The 17,318-nt window shown below is 45.5% G+C and overlaps 1 long non-coding RNA gene across 1 annotated transcript; it reads right to left on the bottom strand.

The window, feature by feature from the left end:
• Window positions 1-481: 481 nt before the first annotated feature.
• On the bottom strand, window positions 482-4,554 carry LOC127313910 (uncharacterized). The gene is made up of 2 exons (XR_007859246.2): window positions 871-4,554; window positions 482-770 (listed from the first exon to the last, which is right to left on the bottom strand). It is a non-coding gene; the product is annotated as an uncharacterized lncRNA (long non-coding RNA).
• Between the last annotated feature and the right edge of the window lie 12,764 nt (window positions 4,555-17,318).

Here is a 17,318-nt window from a genome sequence, read left to right as displayed (position 1 = left end):
AAGCTCCCGCCGCTGTTAGTTCCTTCGACGTTGAAGTCCCAGCCGATGTGCGTAGACCTTGAAGCTCCTGCCGATATTATAGTTTGCGAACAGCGGCGTGGGCGACAGGGAAAGCCTGAAGAAATCAGGGGACATCAGGGGTAGCTAGGAACCATCACCGTTCGCGATCTTGCAGCCGCGTAGCACGTGCTTACCGACTTCCCTGCGAGTTTCGCTTCACGATGCGATGTCCGGCCTAGGTAGCGCGTATATATAGCGAATCAGAAGTGAAAAAATAGGAAACGTGTCCGATGCAAATTCCTAAACCGACCTTGGCTGCCGTGTAGAATAGCAATCACGGACGAAATCACCAGACGGACGAAACCAAAACGTACGTGCGTAAAACAATACTCTCCCTTATTTAGTTTGCGTTCTAGGATGACTATCTAACGGACGTCTGTTTTCCAATTGGGGAACAGAGACCTTTTTTGGACCAACCAAATGATGACAACTGTACAACAGAGAAAAGAACTCAGTCAATCAAAAAACTGTCTGTTTCAGTCAAGCAAAACAGACACATTTTTGCTACAGGGCCTGTGTTTGAGTCCCATGGATTTCTGAGTCGAGTCGGTGCTAAGTTCTAAAAAAACCATTACAGAGGAAAGCCCACAAGCAGTGAAAATCTCACGTGCATCTTGTACCTGTTCGACCCTCTTCTATAGCAAGCAAAACAGTTCATGTGCTCCAACCACTTCTTTCAACCATTACTTCCAGGCAGTCCCTGCTCCTCTCTGGATTTAGATCGAGAAGAAAAACAGAGTAACAATGGTGGGGAAAAAGAGTAGCCATCAGACAAGAAGAAAGGCAAGGAAGTACTGCAAGAAACCCTACTTCCAATAGGAGATGCTAAGGTACGATCCCTGAACTCCCTTACATAGATCCTCATAGCTACCTTCATTTTTTGAAGATTTTTTCGTTCTAGGGCACAAGATGCACATCTTTATTAGAAACTAATTTTGATGCACTCTTCTTTAAGCTCAACTTTCCTGTATCAGAAAAACACTCAAATTACTGAGAAATTCTCTTCTTTGAAGAAATGAGACAACAGATCACATGCGTAATTGTGTAATAAACCTGCAGGTGGAAACGAATAAATCGCTTAAGCAACTACACTGAAAACTGAGAGACTGCAAATACAGGATAGATAGACAGAAGGGGCCTATACCAATAAAGGACAGATAGACACAAAGGGACCTATAATGATAGAGACAAAGACTCACTGGAGTACAACTGTGAGTGAGAGACTGCAAATAAACTTCTGGATGAAAAGAACTAGTTAATTCTGGGACGTATGCATAGTGCTAGACATTATGACTGTGTAGCAATACTATCTGGGTACGGTTTAGCATGGAAAATCCCTTAGGAATACTCAAGTAGGGTCACTGATCCCTTAGGACTCCTCAAGCCGTATGTTGGAGTGGTTCCTTCAGGAATTTACACTATAGAAATAAAATAAGTGACAAACTAAAAGAATTTAAACTAAGAGATTAAAGAAAATGTCACATCTTAACCCACTACAAACTGAAAAGCTGCAGAAAAAGGAAATACAATGAAGAAAGGTGTGACACGGCATCTGTTCTCAGTGGAGGAAGTAACGTGGGGGGGGGGGGGGGGGGGGGAGAGAAGTGGAGGTTAGCCAATCAACACCTTAGAGGACAAAATAAACAGAGGACTGAAACATTAAAAGAAATGAGATACTAAAGAACAAATAGTAACTCTTTTGAAGATACTCGACAAAGAGAAAGTGAGGGATGCAAGAAACAAGGATCTGAAGAAAATACAAGATTGAGAGAAATATAAAAGAAGCACATTACTGACGAAAGAACACTCTCTTTCTGCTGGTAAAGGATGTCGGACGAACCACACAAATGGAACATCTGCATATTCGGAATGAAAACTGAAACTTAACACTAAGAAAATATTTAGAGGCGGACGAAACTCAAGGATGAAGACAAATTTTGGTAGGGAATGATACTAGGACAATACTGATGACCTATGACTAAATAAAAGTAAAACTTAGAGACTGAGGGATAATAAGAATCTAAAGTCTGATACCTTATACTGAGGGGCTGCAAATGATGAATCGAAAGTTAGAGAAATACTAAGAACAGAACAATACTTGATACTGAAAAGATGAGATGAAATGAAGCAATACAAATTAGGAAATATTTCCTAAACATAGAGACTGACATAACTGAAGACTCAAGAACTTATGAATGAAAAGTAGAGACTTATAAACAGACATAACTAAAGACTCATGACTAAACAAAAATACTGACTTAATCAAATACTGAAGAACTTACGACTGAGAAAATAACTAGATATGAACTGACTTACTGAGCAAATTAAACTGAAGAAATAAAAATGTGAAACTGAGAAAATATGAACCGAGGGATAGAGAGCACTGAGAGAGTGCGAGAATTATAACTGAGACTGAGAAAATAAAACTGAGAGAGAACTGAGCAACTGCAATTGACGCAATAAGAATTGAGAATTATACCTGAAGTAGCAGCATTCAAACCAATTGCTGACAACCTACTAACATCTGCAACGAGGCAGAAAACCAATTTATTGCATTCAAATCATACCAAAGACAATGGTACTAATGAAAATTTGTATTGCTGCAAGTACTCAATGTTGGCAGCACAATTACAACCATGGATAATGAATTCAATGAAAAGAATGTTTTTGCTGGTATTGTTTTCGAAAGAACTATAGATGGGAAGATTCAGAAATATTTAAATTGTTTTACGCATTTCATTGAAAAAGGAGGAATAAATTTGCATAATACATCTCAACACGTGTGCATCAAAAAAATTCTTACATGGCTTTACTAAGGGGCAATCTCGACATGACCTACTCATCATCACATATGCATATGCTGGCGATAAAACAAAAAACTTTCATATGTATAATCTCATGTTCAAGAACATTTACATCTTTTTAAAGCTGAGACATAAACTACAGTGCTGACATCAATATCTTACTGCAGGTTAACCCATTAATGGATGCTGAAGGCCCATCTACGTAAGGTGTTGTGCGACTGACGAAAGACACTTGATAAAGAGAGACTAAAGACTGACGGTAGAGAGAACGAGACAAAAGAAAGAAGTAGCAGACAGTGAACATAGAATGTTACTGAAAATTAGCCTGGAATGAGACACAGATTCTACATAAACAAATCATGACCATATAATCAACCTAACCCGGAACCTACCACTCAACCTACCCACTAACAAACTGAAACCGAAACTAATTTCTAAAACTGAACTCATTCTGATCAGGGGCTACGAAACAAGAGGCAATAACAGCAGATCAAACATACCGAGCAACATCCACCGGCTCACGAATGAACGCGCGGTGATATCGCCACCGCCAGCATGCACTTTTGTGCTACATGTTTGCCTCTCACCAGGCAGCCAAGTAATCAGCTGCAGTTCTTAGAGTGCTCAAGGCAAACGGTTTGGGAAAGCATCCATGGGAACTGGTCTAGCTCGATTGCAGCGGCATAACCCATGCCGACGACGCTGCCCAACGATCTCAAGTGCTCCGTGCTGCCGCCAGCAGCGGAGAAGATGCAGACCGTTGATCATGAATTGTTACAGACCGAAAGGAGATAGTGAGCATTGTGCACTATGGGCATTGTTTCTTTTTCAACTAATTAAACTAATTAAGATTCAGGCAATATAAAACATTACAAGGACAACATGCAGAATCTGCACAATCTTAATCAATCAACTCGGCAACAAACACCAATGCTTGACATTGGTACTGATAAAACTTCAGAGACAACATCAAGATGACTGCCAATATTCAACCATGATGCCATACTGAACAAGGATATTGAACCCCCCAACATCTGACTCCCTACATCCATAGATCTGGCTACATGCACATACGAATCAAACTCTGGCAAGCTACCTCCACTTACAAAACAACATCACTATCGGCAGCAAAGCTTCGAGAATAGCATGTCAAACTACCAAGCGACTAAACAAATCGAGCACTAGAACAACAAAACGCACATCTATCTCCACATACGAATAATAAACACACATCTGCCGCGGCTGTAAAACAAAGAACAAATCCTGCGAGTTATCGTTGACTACATAGAACACATATGAAAGAGGAGGATGGAAAAAAAGAGGAGGACAGAATACTACCCATCTCGCCGGCCATGGCGCCTGGTGTGGTCGCGATTCGCAGACCTCCTACCCGTTGGACGGAGAAGCACACTAGCCGCAACATTCCCCATCACCGCTAGCGGCGACTGCGGCGTCAAAGCCCCCGCCTCCGCCGGCCGAGCTGTACGCGGCGTCCCCGCAGCAACTGCCACTACATTGGCCGGCCGAGCAGGACACGCCGTCCCCCGCAGCAACCGCCACCTACCACGCCGGCCGACAAGGATGCGGCGACACCACGGCCTTCTCCGCCATGCTTCCGCCTCCTCACAGAACAGAGACAAAGCGACACAGTACAAAGGAGAGGCCAGGAGCTTCTGCTTCTCTCGCCGCTTCAGACAAGATAATGAAATTTAAAAAAAAAAAGACTAAAATGGAACTTTATTAGGAGGACTCCGCAGAGTACAGAGGAGAAACAAGACACAGCTGCGTCGCGATTCGGGACGACATCCAACGGTACAAAAAAGTGTCTGTTTGCCAATTCGAAAACAGGCAGCTGTTTGTTAGGAAAAGTGTAAAATACCAAATGCATATAATAAAAATGTATAGCTTATGTCGATTCCAATGGTATAACTTTTAAATAATGAATGTTGATGACTTTTCGTAAATATATAATCAAACTTTACAAAATTTAGCTTTTGACTAAACCGGTAACGTAAACTAAGTGTGAACGGAGAGAGTATCATCAAATCTCTAAAATAGTGGAATCAAACATATAAGCAAATCCACAAATATCATGTGATTGGCCAAGTTTGTGAAGAGATGCATGCACACACCTAGTAGAGCTTATAATCAATGGCCTATCATATGATTAGTATAGGATCTCGAAATACCATCCGAAGTAACCTGTTTTGACACTTCAAAAAACTATTCTATTTAGCCTAGTCACGCAGCCTAGGTCAACTCACATTTGCCCATCATTCTCTATAATCTTCACATGGGAAAGATTGTCATAAAATAAGAATGTGATGAACCAAAAATGAGGTACCTCACGATGTTCTATTCTTCTAACTAATAACTTAAGTGCTGGAAGCAGCTACCGCCTATAGTGTGGCTATAGAACGCGGCTCGTTAATTTCTTTTAGGCAAGCCAAGACTTTCTAAGAGAAAAAGGATTAGGAGGTCTAGAAAACTATCGATGTCAAGTGCATGGAGAAATATTAGTCGGCACAGTTTACGGACTGGCCCCAAGGCCAAAGGGAGCACGTGAACCCCGTCGATCGATTCCTTTGGGTGCCTCTACTCGAGCTCGGGGGGTGCCTAATTTTTTTGTCCTCTCTCCCTCACAACCACGGCGTCTGCTCCGCGTTGTCCGGCCGCGCCCCATCGGAGGCGCGTCAGCCTGCTCGCCAAAGCAGGTAAACTCGGCGCGCGCAGCTTTTCAATGCTCCGTCACCCTCGGCTCCTCGCATGCATGTCCGTCCCTGGAGGACTTATTAGGTCTCGTCCTTTCTTGCTGTTTTCTTTCCCAATCATGGCCCACACACGTAAGTTAATTCCTTCTCAATTATGGTGCAGCTTCTTTCTTTCTAGGATGGTTTGTTCATATCCACAGAACTTGCGTATATAAACCAGCTAAGAGTGCCTAGAGAGCAGCGAGGTGGGACTAATCGACGTTTGGAGGGCAAAACGGTCCAAAAAAGTGTTGAACGACGGAAACAATCCTCCCTTTATTATTAGGTATAGAAATGAAAGACACATGGTCCGTCTAATAATTATATACATGTGGTTTGGCAAGGAAAGATTAAAAAAAAAAGACCAAACCTCTTCACCGCTCGCGGCACGCGGCACATCTGAACTCTGAAGGCCCTGCAGAAGGCCGGGTCTCCACATCGTACTGTCCCCGAGAGCTGTTTTGAGCTCATGTGTGCCGTCCGGGAAGTCTACCATATGCACCACCTGATTTCGCTCCTCCCTAGTTAAATTTATGGAAGATACTTCCCTTATCTTAAATTTTAATGTTGCTCTGTTTCAAATCGTGGAGCAAAGAGTGCGCAAGAAAAGCATGCGGGCTGGTAGAGAGTTGATATTGGATTCAGCTAAGGTCTTCATCAATTTAATACCGCTAGTCATGCTGGAAAAGTGGTTTGCGTCTCCGCCCCCTTTTCTTCACCGTAAATGCCTTAGGAGCACAGGTTCAATGAGCATCTCCTATTTTTCTCCAAAAAGAACACGGAGTACACACGAAATCAATCAATCAATTGATCCCCAACTCAGGCGATGGGAGCAGCGCCGCTAGCCGCCTGTCTGCTTGTTTCCCTTCCCCGCCTCTTGCTCTTGCCGGCTCTCCTTCCAACTCCACGCCCGTTGACGACCACCCCTGGCGCCCGCCGCTCTGCCCCCGGTATCTCTGAGCGGCACCCAAGATTCGGACCTGCCGTGATAGACGCGCGGGGTGCTGGGCCAGGCTCTGTGGTTTCATTTTTCATGTTTCCTCAAATTCATCTGATCCCATCGCGCGCAAATTCCTCAAATCTCCTTCGTTTACTCGATTTTTCCTCCTTCCCAAATTCTTGTTTTTGCTGAATCTTCTCTCCAAGTCCCACTCAATTTCAAAGCCCCATCAGTAATATAACGAGATAAATTTATCCCCACCATAGATGAAGGAGTAGAGAAGCAGCTATCTAGGAGGACCATACTTAAGTAAAAAGGTAGAATCCGATCCAGCCTATCTCTGTCTCTCACTCTTCCCGCTTCGAATCTCTCTAAGTTTCTGTGTTGGGTGCAGCAGATGAATCACTCCCCGTGATGGTACTGCATCGGAGGAGGAGGTCAATATTTGCACTTTGATGCAGATTCGGCTGCCGCCGCCATCCGTGCTGCAAGATGCACATATCCATGGCAGTTCGATGCAGGTTGGACCGCCGCCGTTGCCCGCGATGCACTACTGCCTCCCGGCCCTCTCTGTCGATCCCCATAACACAGACGGGAGCGGATCTCAGGCAGGCCGCGCAGGCGGTATTCCTCCCACTGAACGTGCGGCGGCGGCGGAGAGCTCTGAACGTGCGGAAGCAGGGTTCATATTCCTCCCGCTGGCGGCGGGGAACGGGTGCAGGGAAGGAGGATCTGGCGCTCCAGGTTACCTCGTCGCTTCGGAACAAAGCGGTATTTGACTAAGGCGGTGGCAGTTGTTGTAATTGTGATCGAAAAGTAGGGGTTGTCCTAAAACGGACGAAAAAACTGGGGAGAAACCTTCCTTCCTTTATTAGTAGGTATAGACTAGTTAAAGTGCCCGTGCGTTGCACCGAGAGAAACAAAAACTCGAGTGCTCCAGCGAATCATATGTGATAACATTTCTCATATTTGACACCATCGAAGAAGTTGGTCGCATTTTCTCCTATTCATGTTTTTTAATTGTCTTCTTTAGTTAATTTTTGATCTGCATAATTAAAACATATTTTCAAGTAATTATCCGTAACATATGCATCACTTTAATATTATACACTGAATTTTTTACAATAATATGTTAATAAATATAAAATCACCATAAAGAAACGAAATAAAGATGCATACCTTTATATTTTTTACCGAGTACAGTAGCAGTTGAGCCCATTCAGGTTACACGTTTGAAAAGCTAATGGACTAAAGCACTATATAGGAGTAGATCAGTTTAGTTTTCTTTTTTTTTAAAAGAGGCAAAATCTTTGTCTTTCATTAATATTGGAGAAAAGAGTTGACCCGTTTATGAGGAAAACTGGCCAAAAAACCGTTACAACACGACACCACACGCCAGCCTCGAAGCTGCGCTCCACACGGATCGACGACCAACCAGATCGACACCACACCTCAACGCAACAGGCGGAGGCGAAAGACCGGAGCCACTGCTCCAACTACCACGCCGGCCCCAAAACCGCGGGGCTGGCCGAAGACGAACCTGCCTCCGCTGAACCACCTACACACTCCACAAGTTGTGAATATGCATAGATATCATGGTCGATGTCCGTCAAGTGGGTTCATCGGCGACCCACACCGCCTAGCTTTTGGTGTCGTTGTCATCAGCAGCGGCCCAACTATTGTTGTCGTTGCTGTCAGCGGCGATCCAAGGTTGGCTGCCATGAGTTTGTTGCATCGGGCTAGATCGTGGATTTGGTAGTGCAAGAACACTATCGGTCCTCAACGTGATCTTCTTCTATAGCAGCAGTGCGGTCATCAACTCTTACCTATCATGTCCTCTGGTGTTCCAAAAATTCACCATTACCTTAGTAGATTCAAAGGCCACCTGAATTGTAGTAGGCATGCGATCCCGGAAGGCGATCGTTTCCGCCATCATAGGATTAAGAACATACTCATACCTGTCGGTAGATGCTAGCACAAACTACGTACCCTCCAGTGCGCCTAGCAATGACCCCGGCGGTGGCTTGGACAGAGAATCAATAAGAAAACTGCATCGGCATTTTCTTTGACAATTCCCGTCCTGGCTGTTGCCAAAGATAAGAAGATGTAGATTTAACATCTGAAGATTTTTTTAAACAACAGAACATGTCTATTGAACCACCTCATGCACCCAATTTGGCATTAGCTTGTTCAATGATCGCTCAAATCAGAAGGAGACTGGGCGGCCTTTAGTAGGGGGGGCTTCCTTTTGTTCGTCGGGTCAGGTAATTGCAGCTTTACTTATACAGTTATACGAGCAGACTGTGGCGCTGCTGCGTACAGAAGACCTCGGGAACGGGTCCGCTTGCGCCCTCAAGCCGCCGGCCATGCACGCCTCGTAGTCGCCGGTCGAGCGCGGCCTCAAAACTCTGGCTCTGCGCCCTGCAGCCTTTGGTGCCGAGGGAAGGAACCGTCGGCGTTCGTGACCTTGTCGTCGTCGCACAGGGTCGCCGACTTCCCCGCCGATGTCGCTTCCTGATGACACGGTATAGCCTCAGCACAACTACCCCAGATGCGCGGCCTCCTTCCACATTGAAGCTCCGACCAATGTGCGTCGACCTGGAAGCTCCCGCCGCTGTTAGTTCCTTCGACGTTGAAGTCCCAGCCGATGTGCGTAGACCTTGAAGCTCCCGCCGATATTATAGTTTGCGAACAGCGGCGTGGGCGACAGGGAAAGCCTGAAGAAATCAGGGGACATCAGGGGTAGCTAGGAACCATCACCGTTCGCGATCTTGCAGCCGCGTAGCACGTGCTTACCGACTTCCCTGCGAGTTTCGCTTCACGATGCGATGTCCGGCCTAGGTAGCGCGTATATATAGCGAATCAGAAGTGAAAAAATAGGAAACGTGTCCGATGCAAATTCCTAAACCGACCTTGGCTGCCGTGTAGAATAGCAATCACGGACGAAATCACCAGACGGACGAAACCAAAACGTACGTGCGTAAAACAATACTCTCCCTTATTTAGTTTGCGTTCTAGGATAAAAAAATACCAAATGCATATAATAAAAATGTATAGCTTATGTCGATTCCAATGGTATAACTTTTAAATAATGAATGTTGATGACTTTTCGTAAATATATAATCAAACTTTACAAAATTTAGGTTTTGACTAAACCGGTAACGTAAACTAAGTGTGAACGGAGAGAGTATCATCAAATCTCTAAAATAGTGGAATCAATCATATAAGCAAATCCACAAATATCATGTGATTGGCCAAGTTTTTGAAGAGATGCATGCACACACCTAGTAGAGCTTATAATCAATGGCCTATCATATGATTAGTATAGGATCTCGAAATACCATCCGAAGTAACCTGTTTTGACACTTCAAAAAACTATTTTATTTAGCCTAGTCACGCAGCCTAGGTCAACTCACATTTGCCCATCATTCTCTATAATCTTCACATGGGAAAGATTGTCATAAAATAAGAATGTGATGAACCAAAAATGAGGTACCTCACGATGTTCTATTCTTCTAACTAATAACTTAAGTGCTGGAAGCAGCTACCGCCTATAGTGTGGCTATAGAACGCGGCTCGTTAATTTCTTTTAGGCAAGCCAAGACTTTCTAAGAGAAAAAGGATTAGGAGGTCTAGAAAACTATCGATGTCAAGTGCATGGAGAAATATTAGTCGGCACAGTTTACGGACTGGCCCCAAGGCCAAAGGGAGCACGTGAACCCCGTCGATCGATTCCTTTGGGTGCCTCTACTCGAGCTCGGGCGGTGCCTAATTTTTTTGTCCTCTCTCCCTCACAACCACGGCGTCTGCTTCGCGTTGTCCGGCCGCGCCCCATCGGAGGCGCGTCAGCCCTGCTCGCCAAAGCAGGTAAACTCGGCGCGCGCAGCTTTTCAATGCTCCGTCACCCTCGGCTCCTCGCATGCATGTCCGTCCCTGGAGGACTTATTAGGTCTCGTCCTTTCTTGCTGTTTTCTTTCCCAATCACGGCCCACCCCACACACGTAAGTTAATTCCTTCTCAATTATGGTGCAGCTTCTTTCTTTCTAGGATGGTTTGTTCATATCCACAGAACTTGCGTATATAAACCTAAGAGTGCCTAGAGAGCAGCGAGGTGGGACTAATCGACGTTTGGAGGGCAAAACGGTCCAAAAAAGTGTTAGACGACGGAAACAATCCTCCCTTTATTATTAGGTATAGAAATGAAAGACACATGGTCCGTCTAATAATTATATACATGTGGTTTGGCAAGGAAAGATTAAAAAAAAAGACCAAACCTCTTCACCGCTCGCGGCACGCGGCACATCTGAACTCTGAAGGCCCTGCAGAAGGCCGGGTCTCCACATCGTACTGTCCCCGAGAGCTGTTTTGAGCTCATGTGTGCCGTCCGCGAAGTCTACCATATGCACCACCTGATTTCGCTCCTCCCTAGTTAAATTTATGGAAGATACTTCCCTTATCTTAAATTTTAATGTTGCTCTGTTTCAAATCGTGGAGCAAAGAGTGCGCAAGAAAAGCATGCGGGCTGGTAGAGAGTTGATATTGGATTCAGCTAAGGTCTTCATCAATTTAATACCGCTAGTCATGCTGGAAAAGTGGTTTGCGTCTCCGCCCCCTTTTCTTCACCGTAAATGCCTTAGGAGCACAGGTTCAATGAGCATCTCCTATTTTTCTCCAAAAAGAACACGGAGTACACACGAAATCAATCAATCAATTGATCCCCAACTCAGGCGATGGGAGCAGCGCCGCTAGCCGCCTGTCTGCTTGTTTCCCTTCCCCGCCTCTTGCTCTTGCCGGCTCTCCTTCCAACTCCACGCCCGTTGACGACCACCCCTGGCGCCCGCCGCTCTGCCCCCGGTATCTCTGAGCGGCACCCAAGATTCGGACCTGCCGTGATAGACGCGCGGGGTGCTGGGCCAGGCTCTGTGGTTTCATTTTTCATGTTTCCTCAAATTCATCTGATCCCATCGCGCGCAAATTCCTCAAATCTCCTTCGTTTACTCGATTTTTCCTCCTTCCCAAATTCTTGTTTTTGCTGAATCTTCTCTCCAAGTCCCACTCAATTTCAAAGCCCCATCAGTAATATAACGAGATAAATTTATCCCCACCATAGATGAAGGAGTAGAGAAGCAGCTATCTAGGAGGACCATACTTAAGTAAAAAGGTAGAATCCGATCCAGCCTATCTCTGTCTCTCACTCTTCCCGCTTCGAATATCTCTAAGTTTCTGTGTTGGGTGCAGCAGATGAATCACTCCCCGTGATGGTACCGCATCGGAGGAGGAGGTCAATATTTGCACTTTGATGCAGATTCGGCTGCCGCCGCCATCCGTGCTGCAAGATGCACATATCCATGGCAGTTCGATGCAGGTTGGACCGCCGCCGTTGCCCGCGATGCACTACTGCCTCCCGGCCCTCTCTGTCGATCCCCATAACACAGACGGGAGCGGATCTCAGGCAGGCCACGCAGGCGGTATTCCTCCCACTGAACGTGCGGCGGCGGCGGAGAGCTCTGAACGTGCGGAAGCAGGGTTCATATTCCTCCCGCTGGCGGCGGGGAACAGGTGCAGGGAAGGAGGATCTGGCGCTCCAGGTTACCTCGTCGCTTCGGAACAAAGCGGTATTTGACTAAGGCGGTGGCAGTTGTTGTAATTGTGATCGAAAAGTAGGGGTTGTCCTAAAACGGACGAAAAAACTGGGGAGAAACCTTCCTTCCTTTATTAGTAGGTATAGAGGTATAGATATAGATATAGACTAGCAAAACTGCCCGTGCGTTGCACCGAGTACGAATAAGAATTTTTTTTTTAATTAAGGGAATCTAGCGAGCAAGTCGGGACAGAGCCAAATCATGACTCGTTGGGATGGGGGCTCAGCCGCCGGATGACCCGGATCTCGGGAAGTGGGGGATATGGAGCTGGTCATCTTTCCCCACCGTCGCTCCCGAATCAACCACAAAAAGCACTGCGCGAGCAGAGGATCTCATAGAAGCATATGTCGATGCAGAGAATGAACGGGGTGGCGGGCGGCGGATTCGCATGTTCGTTGGCGGTGTGCGGCAAGGGACTCTGTGGACGAGCGCGGGCGCGAGCGCTGGAAGTAGGGGAGGGCATTTGTGGCTATCGAGAAGGAACTGGGGAGACGATTCTGCTCGGAGGATGAACTGGTATGGTGGCAATTTAATGTATTATGCGATTTGCTGAGAGGGCAAAACTGTCCAAAAAAATATTGGACGAAAATTTTGACAGCATGTGTTGCACAGGAACGCATCGGAAGACACAAATACTTAAATGATACAGCAAACCATCAATCAAACTCTCCAGCATACCATCGTGTTGACCACCTCCTTGTCGCTATCATTAAGCGTGGTCATGTTTTGTCTTATTATATTCACGACAAACATAATCGATATCTATACTATTACTGTAATCAAATTTGAACTAAAGCCCAATAATTATTATGGATCGGAGAGAGTACTTATAAATAGTAAAACATGGATTGTTTCTTGTCGGCCAATTACCCACCATGCTACCGGTTAAGAAAAGTATCATTTCATATTAGAGGAGAACCCTCTCCTTCATTCACTCTCAGGCACGACCTTGCAGTCCCCTCCCTGTCCAAGAGAAGGTACCTTTGCATATATGGCAGCATTTTTAGTATGGTATTTTCATAATTTTTATGTCCAAACACACATTAAGATGCCTTTTTCTGAAAACTTGGCATGAATTGAGAGAATCAAACTGAAGTGGAAAACAACTAATTCAGAAACCTATGTAAACAACCTTGCTAGCTAGTGTTTTGAGTAGGTTCGTGATGATTCTCACGGTCAGTGGAACTCAAGGCTCAGTTGCTATCAACCATGGAGTATATCTTACTGCTTCAAATTCGGACTATTAACTTCAGTGTCGCTATAACTTCAAGATATGCAGTACTCATCTATCAAAAAAAGTGAAATTGCAGCAATAAGTCATTTGTTCCACACATCCAGCTTTTAACATGATGCAAAATAAGGAGGAACTATATTTCTTAAGAAGTGGCAATCTTGCATATTATCAAACCAACCTGACAGCGAAACAGTGATGTTAAATTCAGACAAGCATGTACATATATTTCAGTTTATATCAAACATATGCACATTCAAAGCGTGGAAATTATTCTTCTTTTCCCAAATGTGTGGTGGTCAAAAGATGCATTTGTATGCGGCCTACTCGATGGAGCACATAAGTAGTGAGCACAAATTAATTCATTGAAGGCAAACACTATATTACCTTTCTATAAAAATCCAAAAAAAAATCAAGAGTTTGTTATCAAGTAGAGGCACTACCCCTCTAAAATTATCAATTGGCTGGGTTTTTAGTCCTGCCATCTCCCCGTCTGCAGCAATGTAGTGCAATCATCTCAAAATAGTTAAATAAGCTGCCGTGGAGAAGCACTCCAGAAACTCATTATACATTCGAACAAAATTTACAGAGATCCTGATGAAGAAATTTTGATGAAGTGGAACTCACCAGCGCAACACCCTGGATTCAGTCTCGGATAGAACTGAACGACCGAGGAAAAAAGAATAGAACACACAGATCAAAAGTTTAGAACCGACTGAGGAACCTGATTTGCGAAGCAGCGAGTCAACACTCAGCAACTAATCACACGTAGAAGCAGATGGCGAACTCAACGGTGCGGCCGTCCTCGTCGGCATCGTAGAAGTACGGCTGTCGCACCGGAGCCGATGAGTCGATGCAAGCTGCCGAAGTCCATGTCGCTGCTCTCTGAACTGATGCAGCAAAGCGAGTTGATCTCCCCCTCCTGCTCAGCCCTCTCCAACCCGATCGATCTGGTGGCCCCGTGGCTTGGCCACGTTCCATTACAGTATGTTGTCGCGGTAGCTGTTCTTGATGATCGTCGGACATGCGCTCCGAGGTGCGGCTGGAACCCACTGCCTCTTCCACCACCATCGCCAAGAGCGGCTCGCCATGCCACCGTGAAGCGGTCTCACACTCCGTGATAACGCCCAACCGCGACTCCCCTCTCCCGTGCTACCACTATTGTGTCAATGGCCTGGAATCGTGTCGCCGTCGCCTTTTCGGCTTGTCCTCCTGGACGCTGTCCCGTGGCTTATGTTTTTGAAGCATCGATGTAGCCTGCAGAGGTCAGGACGCGTCCGCGGGAACTCTTGGAGGCAACGGTGGGAAGATCTGGCCGCAAGCTGCTTGTGGTGGTGGCGACCTGGCGCCTTCGGCTGCTAGCTGGGTGGCATGAGGATCGATTGCTGCACCTCCAACCGATTGAAATTTTTCGGAAAATTGATCAAATCATGCATAGGTTCGGGCCGCGGGATTGATTTGATCTCTGGCGACCTCGCTGCGATGACGTGGGACCTAGTAGTGATGGCATCGATTTTCTAGCTATGGCGGTGAGGACGACGGCCCTGGTCTTCCGTCACAGGCCCCAGCGCTGCGCCACATTGGACCTCCGCCGCTTCTTCCTTGCTGGTTGTCGCGAGATCACAGAGGTCGTGATCGATCTACACCAGAGCCCAGCACCACGGGGGCTGATTTATTTTCGTGCGGGAAGGGAGAGTCCCTGCGGGAGGGGGGAGGCGACCGAGTTCGGCTTTAACACGGTAGGTCGGGAGGCGAACAAAAATTTATCACCGACGACGGACGAAACCAGCCAAGGAAGGACGACGGAAGCATACGGACCAAACCGCGGAAACACTTCCCCCTTTATTATTAGGTATAGATTTAGATGACACTCCTCCCTACCTTTGCTTTCTCAAGCCATGGCTAACCGAATCCTCGGGTGCCGTTCAACAATCACATACCATGGAGGAGTGTCTATTTGTAAAATTATGAAAGTTAATTAATTTGGGGCCGGGAACCCCATTGCCAGCTCTTTTTGCAAAATTATTGGATAAGCGGATGAAGCCACTAGTCCATTGGTGAAAGTTGCCCAACAAGATTGAAAGATAAACACCACATACTTCCTCATGAGCTATAAAACATTGACAAAAATAAGAGATAATAACTTTTGAAGTGTTTAAAGGTAGCACTCAAGCAATTTACTTTGGAATGGCAGGAAATACCAGATAGTAGGTAGGTATGGTGGACACAAATGGCATAGTTTTTGGCTCAAGGATTTGAATGCACGAGAAGTAATCCCTCTCAATACAAGGTTTAGGCTAGCAAGGTTGTTTGAAGCAACACAAGTATGAACCGGTCAGCAAAACTCACATAAAAACATATTGCAAACATTATAAGACTCTACACTGTCTTCCTTGTTGTTCAAACCCTTACTAGAAAGTATCTAGACCTTAGAGAGATCAATAATGCAAACCAAATTTTAGCAAACTCTATGTATTTCTTCACTAATAGGTGCAAAGTATATGATGCAAGAGCTTAAACATGAGCACAACAATTGCCAAGTATCAAATTATTCAAGACATTATACCAATTACCACATGTAGCATTTTCTGTTTCCAACCATATAACAATTAACGAAGCAGTTTCAACTTTCGCCATGAACATTAAGAATAAAGCTAAGAACATATTTGTTCATATGCAACAGCGGAGCGTGTCTCTCTCCCACACAATGAATGCTAGGATCCAATTTTATTCAAATAAAACAAAAACAAAAGCAAACAGACGCTCCAAGTAAAGCACATAAGATGTGACGGAATAAAAATATAGTTTCACTAGAGGAACCTGATAATGTTGTCGATGAAGAAGGGGATGCCTTGGGCATCCCCAAGCTTAGATGCTTGAGTCTTCTTGAAATATGCAGAGATGAACCACGGGGGCATCCCCAAGCTTAGAGCTTTCACTCTCCTTGATCATATTGTATCATCCTCCTCTCTTGATCCTTGAAAACTTCCTCCACAAGCGCTTTTCTTTAACGCCTTTCAGCTAGGCGCAGAAAGTGTGTATCAAGTAACATCAAGAGACGAAGCATCAACATCATAATTTGTTCTAATGATAGAATCAAAAGGTAACTTCATTCTCTTTCTAGGGAAGTGTTCCATACCTTTCTTGAGAGGAAATTGATATTTAATATTACCTTCCTTCATATCAATAATAGCACCAACAGTTCGAAGAAAAGGTCTTCCCAATATAATGGGACAAGATGCATTGCATTCAATATCCAAGACAACAAAATCAACGGGGACAAGTTATTGTTAACCGTAATACGAACATTATCAATCCTTGATACGTCCCCGACGTATCGATAATTTCTTATGTTCCATGCCACATTATTGATGATATCTACATGTTTCATGCATACTTTATGTCATATTTATGCATTTTCCGGCACTAACCTATTAACGAGATGCCGAAGAGCTAGTTGCTGTTTTCTGCTGTTTTTGGTTTCAGAAATCCTAGTAAGGAAATATTCTCGGAATTGGACGAAATCAACGCCCAGGGGCCTATTTTCACACGAAGCTTCCAGAAGACCGAAGATGATACGAAGTGGGGCCACGAGGTGGCCAGACACCAGGGCGGCGCGGCCCAAGCCCTGGCCGCGCCGGCCTGTTGTGTGGGGCCCTCGTGTGGCCCCCTGACCTATCTCCTCCGCCTACTTATAGCCTTCGTCGCGAAACCCCCAGTACCGAGAGCCACGATACGGAAAACCTTCCAGAGACGCCGCCGCCGCCAATCCCATCTCGGGGGATTCAGGAGATCGCCTCCGGTACCCTGCCGGAGAGGGGAATCATCTCCCGGAGGACTCTTCACCGCCATGGTCGCCTCCGGAGTGATGAGTGAGTAGTTCACCCCTGG

Source organism: Lolium perenne, chromosome 7 (assembly GCF_019359855.2).
Source record: "Lolium perenne isolate Kyuss_39 chromosome 7, Kyuss_2.0, whole genome shotgun sequence".
Taxonomy (NCBI): Eukaryota; Viridiplantae; Streptophyta; class Magnoliopsida; order Poales; family Poaceae; genus Lolium; species Lolium perenne.
Note: the sequence above shows the minus strand (reverse complement) of the source record. Positions and strands in the feature narration are given on the sequence as shown.